At 37.9% G+C, this 11,967-nt stretch overlaps 1 non-coding gene across 1 annotated transcript; it reads left to right on the top strand.

Annotated features, from left to right (window-relative positions):
- Window positions 1-4,951: 4,951 nt before the first annotated feature.
- LOC130947466 (small nucleolar RNA R71) lies at window positions 4,952-5,059 on the top strand. The gene has a single exon (XR_009072687.1). It is a non-coding gene; the product is annotated as a small nucleolar RNA R71 (small nucleolar RNA).
- Window positions 5,060-11,967: the final 6,908 nt, after the last annotated feature.

The following is an 11,967-nucleotide window of genomic DNA, read 5'->3' on the forward strand; positions in this document are numbered from 1 at the left end:
TTGCTCAGGTCCCTCAATTTCGGCCAGAAAATACCTGAAATCATAGAAAAACACACAAACTTATAGTAAAGTCCAGAAATGTGAATTTTGCTTAAAAACTAATAAAAATATACTAAAAACTAACTAATTCATACTAAAAACTATATAAAAACAATGCCAAAAAGCGTATAAATTATCCCCTCATCACAACACCAAACTTAAATTGTTGCTTGTCCCCAAGCAACTGAAAACAAAATAGGATAAAAAGAAGAGAATATACAATGAATCCCACAATATCAATGAAACTAAGTCCCAATTAGATGAGCGGAGCTAGTAGCTTTTTGCCTCTAAACAGTTTTGGCATCTCACTTTTTTCTTTGAAGTTTAGAATGATTGGCATCTATAGGAACTCAGAATTTTAGATAGTGTTATTTATTCTCCTAGTTAAGTATGTTGATTCTTAAACACAGCTACTTTATGAGTCTTGGTCGTGGCCTTAAGCACTTTGTTTTCTAGTATTACCACCGGATACATAAATGCCACACATATATAACTGGGTGAACCTTTTCAGATTGTGACTCAACTTTGCTAAAGTCCCCAGTTAGAGGTGTCCAGAGTTCTTAAGCACACTCTTTTGCTTTGGATCCCGACTTTAACCACTCAGTCTCAAGCTTTTCACTTGGACCTGCATGCCACAAGCACATGGTTAGGGACAGCTTGATTTAGCCACTTAGGCCTGGATTTTAATTCCTTGGGCCCTCCTATCCATTAATGCTCAAAGCCTTTGATCCTTTTTACCCTTGCTTTTTGGTTTAAAGGACTATTGGTTTTTTCTGCTAGCTTTTTCTTTCTCTTTCTTTCTCTTTTTTTCGCCATTTTTTTCTCTTTTTTTCACTGCTTTTTCTTGCTTCAAAAATCAATTTCATGATTTTTCAAATTATCAATAACATTTCTCTTTGTTCATTATTCTTTCAAGAGCCAACAACTTTAACATTCATAAACAACAAGATCAAAAATATGCACTATTCAAGCATTCATTCAGAGAAGAAAAAGTATTGCCACCACATCAAAATGATTAAACTAGTTTCAAGATAAAATTTGAAATCCAAGTACTTTTTGTTCTTTTGTAATTAAGCACATTTTTTATTTAAGAGAGGTGAAGGATTCATGGAGTTATTCATAACTTTAAGACATAGACACTAGACACTAATGATCATGTAGTGAAGACACAAACATAGATAGAACCTATATCATAAAACCGAAAAACAGAAAAATAAATAGACAAGGAGATTAAGGAATGAGTCCACCTTAGTAAGGGTGGCGTCTTCCTCCTCTTGAAGGACCAATGGTGCTCTTGAGCTCCTCTATGTCTCTTTCTTGCCTTTGTTGCTCCTCCCTCATAGCTCTTTGATCTTCTCTAATCTCATGGAGAATGATGGAGTGCTCTTGGTGTTCCACCCTTAATTAGTCTATGTTGTAACTCAAGCTTTCCAAAGAAGTGTTGAGTTGCTCCCAATAATTGTGTGGAGGAAATTGCATCCCTTGAGGCATCTCAGGGATTTCTTGATGAGGGACTTCCTTATGCTCTTGTTGAGTGCCATGAATGGGCTCTCTAGTTTGCTCCATCCTCTTCTCAGTGATGGACTTGTCCTCTTCAATGAGGATGTCTCCCTCTATGACAATCCCAGCTGAATAGCAAAGGTGACATATGAGATGAGGAAAGGCTAATCTTGCCAAAGGTGAGGACTTGTCAGCCACCTTGTAGAGTTCTAGAGGTATGATTTCATGAACTTCTACTTCCTCTCCACAGTTACCTCAGATCGGTTGCTAGTTGGAATGATGGAGTGTTGGATGAACTCCAACCATCCTCTAGCCATAGGCTTAAGATCCGGTCTTCTCAATTGAACCGGGTTACCTCTTGAGTCTCTTTTCCATTGAGCTCCTTCTACACATATGTCCATGAGGACTTGGTCCAACCTTTGATCAAAGTTGACCCTTCTAGTGTAGGGGTGTGTGTTTTCTTCCATCATTGGCAAGTTGAACGCTAGCCTCACATTTTTCGGACTGAAATCTATGTATTTCCCCCGAACTATTGTAAGCCAATTCTTTGGGTTTGGGTTCATACTTTGATTATGGTTCCTAGTGATCCATGCGTTTGCATAGAACTCTTGAACCATTAAGATTCTAACTTGTTGAATGGGGTTGGCAAGAACTTCCAAACCTCTTCTTCGGATCTCTTATCGGATCTCCGAATATTCGCCCTTTTTGAGCCTAAAAGGGACCTCAGGGATCACTTTTTTCTTGGCCACGACTTCATAGAAGTGGTCTTGATGGACCTTTGAGATGAATCTCTCTATCTCCCATGACTCAGAGGTGGAGGCAGTTGCCTTCCCTTTCCTCTTTCTAGAGGTTTCTCTGGCCTTAGGTGCCATAAATAATTATGGAAAAATAAAAAGCAATGCTTTTACCACACCCAACTTAAAATATTTGCTCATCCTCGAGCAAAAGAAGAAGGAAAGATGGAGGATATGGAAGGTGTATAGGGTTCGGCCAAGAGGGGAAGAAGGTGTTTGTGATATGTGAAAAATGATGGGGGTGAAGGGGGTATTTATAAGGAGAGTGGCCGAATGGTTTGGGTGGATTTGAGAGGGAAATGGATTTGAATTTTGAAGGTGGTTGGAGTTTTTGGGGAAGAGTTAAAGAAGTGATTGGTGAAGGGTATTTGGGAAAGAGATATGGAGGTGATTGGTTAAGGGTATTTTGGGAAGAGTGTTGTAGAAAGGTGTGAAGAGGAGAGAGAGTGAATTGAGGTTGGTGGGGATCCTGTGGGGTCCACAGATCCTGAGGGGTCAAGGAATTCTTCATCCCTGCTCCAATTGGGCGTTCACAATGCCTTAGAGTGCAATTCTGGCATTTAAACGCAGTCTGCTGCCCTATTCTGGCGTTTAAACGCCAGCTTTCCTTCCTGTTCTGGCGTCTAAACGCTAGTTTGTTGCCCTGTTCTGGCATTTAAATGCCAGTCTCGTGCCCTATTATGGCATTTAAATGCCCAGAAAGGTGCCAGATTGGGCGTTTAAACGCCCATTTTGCTTCCCTTACTGGCGTTTAAACGCCAGTAAGTCCTTCCTCTAGGGTGTGCTGTTTTCAATGCTATTTTTATTTTTTTTATTTTTGTAATTGTCTTTGTTACTTCACATGATCATCAACCTAAAAGAAAACAAAACAATATAGATAAAATTAAAATAAAATTGGGTTACCTCCCAATAAGCGCTTCTTTAATGTCAATAGCTTGACAATGAGCTCTCATGGAGCCTCACAGATGATCAGAGTATGGTTGAGATCTCTCAACACCAAACTTAGAGTTTGGCTATGGCCTCCCAACACCAAACTTAGAGTTTGAAAGTGGGGGCTCTATTTGACTCTGTATTGGGAAAAGCTCTTCATTATTACCCTCTATGGTCACAGATGGAGAAGCTTGAGTCTTTACTATAAGGCATTCTTTATTCACATGAAGGATCAACTCTCCTCTATCAACATCAACCACAGCACTTGCTGTGGCTAGGAAGGGTCTTCTAAGGATGATAGATTCATCCTCATCCCTCCTAGTGTCTAGGATTATGAAATCAGCAGGGAAGTAAAGGCCTTCAACCTTCACTAGCACGTCCTCTACTAGTCCATAAGCCTTTTTCATAGATTTATCTGCCATCTCCAATGAGAATTTGGTAGCATGTACCTCATAGATTCCCAATTTCTCCATTACAAAGAGTGGCATCATGTTTATCCCTGACCCCAGGTCACACAGAGCTTTTTCAAAGGTCATGGTGCCTATTATACAGGGTATTAAGAATTTACCAGGATCCTGTTTCTTTTGAGGTAAATTTTGCTGAACCAATATTTTCAGTTCATTGGTGAGCAAGGGAGGCTCTTCCTCCCAAGTCTCATTTCCAAACAGCTTGGCATTCAGCTTCATGATTGCTCCTAAATATTGGGGAACTTGCCCTTCAACAATGTCTTCATCCTCTTCAGAAGATGAATAGACATCATAGCTCATGAATGGTAAAAAAAGGTCCAAGGGAATCTCTATGGTTTCTGTATGAGCCTCAGATTCCTTTGGTTCCTCATTAAGGTATTCCTTACTGGCCACTGGACATTCCCAGAGGTTTTCCTCAATTGGATTCACGGCCTCCTCCTCCTTTAAGGTTCCGGCCACGTTGATTATATCAATGGCCTTGCACTCTCCTTTGGGGTTCTCTTCTGTATTACTTGGGAGAGTGCTAGGAGGAGTTTTAGTAACACTTTTACTCAGCTGACCCACTTTTGCCTCCAAATTTCTAATAGAGGATCTTGTTTCAGTCATGAAACTAAGAAAGGCCTTAGATAGATCAGAGACTATACTTGCTAAGCTAGAAGGATTCTGCTCAGAATGCTCTGTCTATTGCTGAGATGATGATGGGAAAGGTTTGCTATTGCTAAACCTGTTTCTTCCACCGTTGTTATTATTGAAGCCTTGCTTCTGTTGATCCTTCCATGAAAAATTTGGATGATTTTTCCATGAAGGATTATATGTGTTGCCAAAACCTTCACTCATGTAATTCACCTCTGCCATTGCAGGATTCTCAGAATCATAAGCTTCTTCTTCAGAAGATGCTTCTTTTGTACTGTTGGATGCATTTTGCAATCCATTCAGACTCTGAAAGATCATATTGACTTGTTGGGTTAATATTTTGTTCTGATCCAGTATGGCATTCAAAGCATCAATTTCAAGAACTCCTCTCTTTTGAGGCGTCCCATTACTCACAGGATTCCTCTCAGAGCTATACATGAATTGGTTATTTGCAACCATTTCAATAAGTTCCTGAGCTTCTGCAGGCGTTTTCTTTAGGTGAATGGATCCACCTGCAGAACGGTCCAGTGACATCTTGGAAAATTCATACAGACCATCATAAAATATATCTAATGTGGTTCATTCTGAAAGCATATCAGAAGGACACTTTTTGGTCAGCTGCTTGTATCTTTCCCAAGCTTCATAGAGGGACTCACCATCTTTTTGTATAAAGGTCTGAACATCCACTCTTAGCTTGCTCAGCTTTTGAGGAGGAAAGAACTTGGCTAGAAAGTCGTGACCAGCTTATCCCAAGAGTCTAGGCTATCTCTAGGTTGTGAGTCCAACCATGTTCTAGCTCTATCTCTTACAGCAAAATGGAAAAGCATAAGCTTGTAGACTTCAGGATCAACTCCATTGGTCTTAACAGTATCACAGATATGCAAGAACTCAGTTAAGAACTGATAAGAGTCTTCTAATGGAAGTCCATGAAACTTGCAGTTCTGTTGCAGTAGAGAAACTAATTGAGTCTTTAGCTCAAAATTTTTGCTGCTATGGCAGGGATTGAGATGCTTCTTCCATAGAATTTGGAAGTTGGTGTAGTAAAATCACCAAGCATCTTCCTTGCATTGTTGTTTGGTTTGGCCATAATTGTTTCTTTTGCTGCTTCCTTTTCTAAAATTTCAATGAGGTCCTCTTCAGAGTTTTGTGCTTTAGCTGCTCTTAGCTTCCTCTTTAGAGTCCTTTCAGGTTCAAGATTAGCTTCAACAAGCATGCCTTTATCTTTGTTCCTGCTCATATGAAAGAGAAGAAAACAAAGAAAATATGAAATCCTCTATGTCACAGTATAGAGATTCCTTGAGGTGTCAGAGGAAAACAAGAATGGAAGGATGAGGTAGGTAAGGAAGAATTCGAACACACCAAGAGAGATGCAGTTCGAATTGACAATAGAGGAGGAATGTTAGTAGTTAAATAGAAAAAGATAAGAAAGGGGGAAGAATTTTCGAAAATAAGAAGAATAAAATTTAAAATAAATTTTTAAAAAATTGGTTGTGGTTTTGAAAAGATAAGAAATAAAGTTGAAAAAGATAAGAAGTTATAAAAAGGTTTTGAAATTAGAATTAAAAAAAATGTGATTTGAAAAAGATATGATTTAAAAAGATATAGTTAACAAGATTTTACTTTTAAAAAGTTAATGACTTGATTAACAAGAAACTAAAAGATATGATTCTAAATTTCAAATATTGAATCTCTCTTAACAAGAAAGTAACAAACTTGAAATTTTTGAACCAAGATTTTTGAAAATATGAGGAAAAAATTTTATTTTTGAAAAAGATATGTTTGAAAAGATATGATTTTGAAAAAGATATGATTGAAAATATTTGATTTTGAAAAAAATATGAAGATTCGAAAAAGTTTGATTTGAAAACAAAATTCCTCTCCTTGTGTCATCCTGGCATTAAACGCCCAGGAGCTGCATGTTTTGGGCGTTTAATGCCCAATTGCTGCATGGTTTGGGCATTTAAACGCCCAGCCAGGTATCCTGGCTGGCGTTTAAACGCCAGTTTTCCTTCTTCACTGGGTGTTTTGAATGCCCAGCTTTTTCTCTATAATTCCTCTGCTTTATGTTCTTGGATTTTTGTTTTGCTAAATTCTTTATTCAAGAAGATATGTTTTCAATTTTGAAAAACAACAAAATGAGTCAAAACATATAATTCTTGGATCAAAACATAAGATATATGCAAGAACATTATGAACGTCAAGATGAACACCAAGAACAATCTTGAAGATTAAGATGAACATCAAGAACTCAGTTTTCTTAATGAAAGAAAACATGGAGGACACCAAACTTAGAACTTTCTCATGTTTGGGCCGTATGAATGCAAGAATGCATATGTAGAACATAATCCAGTGCAAATCAATAAATCATGAAGATCAAACAAGGCAATTCATCAAGAACGACTTGAAGATCATCAAGAACACAATGCATGTGTTTCGAAAATTGCAAGACAATTAAAATCATGCAATTGACACCAAACTTAAAATTTGGCCCTAGATTCAAACAAGAACCATGAAATATTTTTGAGTTTTTATGTTTTTATGAATTTTTTTGGATTTTTTGAAAATTATTTTTTTAAAAAACGAAAAAAAGAAAAAACTTTTTTTGAAAGATTTTTGAAAACTTTTTGAAAAGAAAATAAAAATTACCTAATCTGAGCAACAAGATGAATCGTTAGTTGTTCAAACTCGAACAATTCCCAGCAACGGTGCCAAAAACTTGGTGCACGAAATTGTGATACACAATGGCGCCAACAACTTGGTACGCACAATTGTAATCTCAACTCTTTTTCAGAACTTCGCACAACTAACCAGCAAGTGCACTGGGTCGTCCAAGTAATAAACCTTATGTGAGTAAAGGTCGATCCCACGGAGATTGTCGGCTTGAAGCAAGCTATGGTCACCTTGTGAATCTCAGTCAGGCGGATTCAAATGGTTATGGAGTTTTAATAATTAAAAGATAAATAAACAGAAAATAAAGATAGAGATACTTATGTAAATCATTAGTGGGAATTTCAGACAAGTGTATGGAGATGCTTTATTCCTCTTGAATCTCTACTTTCCTACTGCCTTCATTCAATCCTTCATACTCCTTTCCATGGCAAGCTGTATGTTGGGTTTCACCGGCGTCAATGGCTACCTCCCGTCCTCTCAGTGAAAATGGTCCAAATGCGCTGTCACCGCACGGCTAATCATTTGTCGGTTCTCGATCATGTTGGAATAGAATCCAGTGATCCTTTTGCGTCTGTCACTACGCACGACACTCGCGAGTTTGAAGCTCGTCACACTTATCCCTTCCCAGATCCTACTCGGAATACCATAGACAAGGTTTAGACTTTTTGGATCTCAGGAATGGCTGCCAATAATTCTAGCTTATACCACGAAGACTCCGATCTTTCAGAATGGAGGCTAAGAGATATAAGCTCGATCTAAGGTAGAACGGGAGTGGTTGTCAGGCACGTGTTCATAGGTTGAGAATAGTGATGAGTGTCACGGATCATCACATTCATCATGTTGAAGTGCAAGCGAATATCTTAGAATAGGAATAAGCATGAATTGATAGTACTTTGCATTAATACTCGAGGAACAGCAGAGCTCCACACCCTTAATCTATAGTGTGTAGAAACTCCACCGTTGAAAATACATAAGTAATCTGGAGATCCAGGCATGGCCGAATGGCCAGCCTCCCCAAATATGAAAATATATCATCCCAAATAGGGAAAAAGAACCCCCTAGTACAATAGTAAAAAGTTCTATTTATACTAAAATAGTTGCCTAGGATTACAGAAATAAGTCAATGATGCAGAAATCTACTTCCGGGCCCACTTGGTGTGTGCCTGGGCTGAGCATTGAAGTTTTCACGTGTAGAGGTCTTCCTTGGAGTTAAACACCAGCTTTGGTGCCAGTTTGGGCGTTTAACTCCAACTTTTATGCCAGTCTTGGCATTTTGACGCTAGAAAAGGGCAGAGAGCTGGCGTTTTGACGCCAATTTATGTCATCAAAACTCGCGCAAAGTATGGATTATTATATATTGATGGAAAGCCCTGGATGTCTACTTTCCAACGCAGTTAAGAGCGCACCATTTAAAGTTCCGTAGCTCTAGAAAATCTACTTCGAGTGCAGGGAGGTCAGAATCCAACAGCATCTGCAGTCCTTTGTCAGCCTCTGAATCAGATTTTTTCTCAGGTCCCTCAATTTCAGCTAGAAAATACTTGAAATCATAGAAAAACACACAAACTCATAGTAAAGTCCAGAAATGTGAATTTTGCTTTAAAACTAATAAAAATATACTAAAAACTAACTAATTCATACTAAAAACTATATAAAAATAATGCCAAAAAGCATATAAATTATCCGCTTATCAATAGTTAGCTTGGTTAAAGCAATTTATCAAATGGTTAGTGGGTTAGCTTACTGAAAAGTAAGCAAATAAAGAAAAATACAAAGAGACAACTAAAATTTCAAAATAAATGAAACTGCAGAAATTGAAATTCAATTAACGAAAGGAAAAAAATTGCTAAATCTAGTTATCCTTCGATTTAGTAATTGTCAATACAAAACCAATCCCCGGCAACGGTGCCATAAACTTGATGTCCTGAAAATTGTCTCAACAATTTTCTACCGGCAAGTGCACCGAATTTGTCGTCAAGTAAAAACTCACTATTAAGTGAGGTCGAATTCCGCAGGGATTGGTTGGTTGAGCAACTTTAATTGGAGAATTTTTCTACTTGGCCTAAATCGGAATTCAAATTGGGATTGCAAAAAGTAAATTGGCGGAAAACTTAAATGGCAAGAAATTAAATGAACAGAAATTAAATTGCATAATATAAAGAACAGAAACTTAAATTGCAAGTAATTAAATGGAAATGGGGATTAAGCATGAAATTAAAGAATAGAATGTAAAAAAAATAGGTAGATCAGAGAATGGGAAGCTCATTGGGGTCAGGAGATGTGATAATTCTCCGGATCAAGTTCATTTTCATCTCTTCCTCAAGTAATGCATTCGTTGATCTCTTTGGCAATCTTAAGTGATTAGATCTCAATTCCTTTGCAATCTAATCTCTCTAAGCATGAACAATTGCCCAATTCCTTGATTTAAGTACTCATGGGAAGAGATAAAGTATAGACACTGATTATACCACACAAATTCATAGATCAAAGTGTTGGTAGGATTACATGTCACTATATCCATCCAAACCCCAATCTAATCCAATGTGAGAAAGCATTTCTTGCATGATCTCCTCATTCCTCTTCCAAGGTTCAGAAGAGATCCAATTATGAATAGCTTCTTTCCCAAGATAACTATCCAATTGGATGAAGACCAAAAGCTTTCTAGCAAAATCAAGAGAAAAGAAAGAAGACGAAGAATGGAAACTAATATTGATCCATTGAATTACACAGAGCTCCTTAACCCAATGAAAGGCGTTTAGTTGTTCATAGCTCTAAAAATTGAAAAAAATAGAATTGAAAGATACATTGCAGAATTGAATTTACAGAGAAAAGGAAAATTGATAGAATTTCAATATTGATCTCCGTAAAAGCTCTCCGAAAAAAACTCCCCACTGACTTGAATTCCAAGCTATTTATACACTTTCTTCCATTGATCTTCAGTCTCTGAATTGGGCTTTTGGCCTTAATTAAATTGAGTTGAAGTTGCTCCAATGGGTTCCCTTGTTGTTGAGAAGAGATCAGCTTGAGATTGCAAAGTTCTGATGCTCACGTTGGAGTCCACGTTTGATGGCCAACGTTGAATCAAATGCCTTCTTAAAAATTCAGTTCTGCTTGCTGTCATTGACGTTTGACTCAACGTTAGAGTGTTAACGTTCTTCTACCCATGCGTACGCGTGCTTTGTGCGTCTGCGCAATTTGGGTCAGAATGCTCATCCACACGTGAGCGTGATGTGCACGTGCGCGTGGATGCAAATATCCCAATTCCAGTTTTTAAAGCTTTTAGAAGAACGTTGGCCTCAACGTTGGGCTGGCAACGTTCCTTCCAACGTTGGCCTATCCACCCGTCCGTGTGATGTACGCGTGCATGTCGTTGCGCTTTTTCAATTTCAGGATTTCGAGATCAAGTTCGCGCACGTTGGCCACCAACATTTAAGGTAGCATTGTTGGTCCAACGTTACCCATCTACGCGTACGCGTTAGCTACGCATGCGCGTGGATTGTTAGAATTTCCAAACGCGTGCGCGTCGCTACAGATTTTTCAAATTTTTAGAAAGCACATTTTAACACAACATTGGGGGTAATGTTGGCTTGCCAACGTTCCCTCCAACGTGAGCACCAGCAACTTATGCAGCAACTTGCTCTTCCTCCCTCTTAATGTTTGAGGCAACGTTGGTGGTCCAACTTGGTCACCAACGTTGCTTCTTCTTCATCCTCTTCAAAGCCATTCTTCAACCTCCTTCCTTGCATTTCTTCACCTGTCATCAACCAACACATGCATCAAAGCCTTGCTAAAGTACAGTACCCAAGTAATTATAGCATCATTCTCATATAATTGCATCAAATTAACCATGGTTGGATAAATCTAAGCATATATAAATTTCTAACCCAATTGCTTACTTATAATGCAAGAAAGTGCTTAAAACCTACTAAAAACAAAGAAAAAAGGCTAGTGAAACTAGCCTAAGATGCCTTGGCCTCACAAACACAATTACGATATCAATTCATATGAATTACACAAATAAATGCAATTAAGTTGAGCAGCAATTTCATAATTCAATTAATCAAACAAGGAAGTCATCATCATGCCATAAATCACAACTTAATAAACTCACTCCAAACATATCACAGTAGTAAATTGAATAGGCCTAGAATCCACTACATACTATGTTCATCCTACTTAACCACCTAAAAATTCACTAAAACATGCAATTCTAACTAATTCTAATCTCATCAAAAGTAACTAATTAACTCAACTAAACTAAATAGAAGTAGAAATTGAAATGAAAAACCTAGGATGGGAAAAGCATAAATAAAGAGAAGAAAGGGGAAGAATATGGTGGCACAGCAGCGGGGTGGCCAACCAACGAGGTTGGTGGCTGGCCACTGGAGGCGATGCTTGTAACACCCTAATTACCCTAAGCCTTACCTCTAGCCATAAAGCAAAGGTTAATCAAGGGTTACGACAATTCTATGGCTTATACATATTTATATATAGAAGGGAATAATATATTCTAGAAGCCCGATGAAGGATTAAGCTCAAAGACAGAATTACAAAAGCGCGAAACGTTCACACGAAGCTAACGCATAAGATACAAGATACAGATGCAACAGAATAGAACATATATAGATATAAGAATATATTATTCATAGGGAACTAGCCGCGGCTTGCGGAGTTTAAGCCAACTAGTTACAAATGGAAAAATACAAATTTTTAGAGTTAAAACAGCTTATACAACTATTCTCTCAAAATATGCCTCTAAAGCCATGAAGATAAATATACAAAGAGATGTCAAAGTAAATACAACAAAGTAAAATAGAAATGAATAAGGAAGGAACCATACTCCGCTCTATCACTATATCCACAATTTCACTAAGGTGAAATATGACCTGCATCTGGAAAATAACAACAGAGTATGGAATGAGAACTGGAGGTTCTCA

Source organism: Arachis stenosperma, chromosome 1 (assembly GCF_014773155.1).
Source record: "Arachis stenosperma cultivar V10309 chromosome 1, arast.V10309.gnm1.PFL2, whole genome shotgun sequence".
Lineage (NCBI taxonomy): Eukaryota > Viridiplantae > Streptophyta > Magnoliopsida > Fabales > Fabaceae > Arachis > Arachis stenosperma.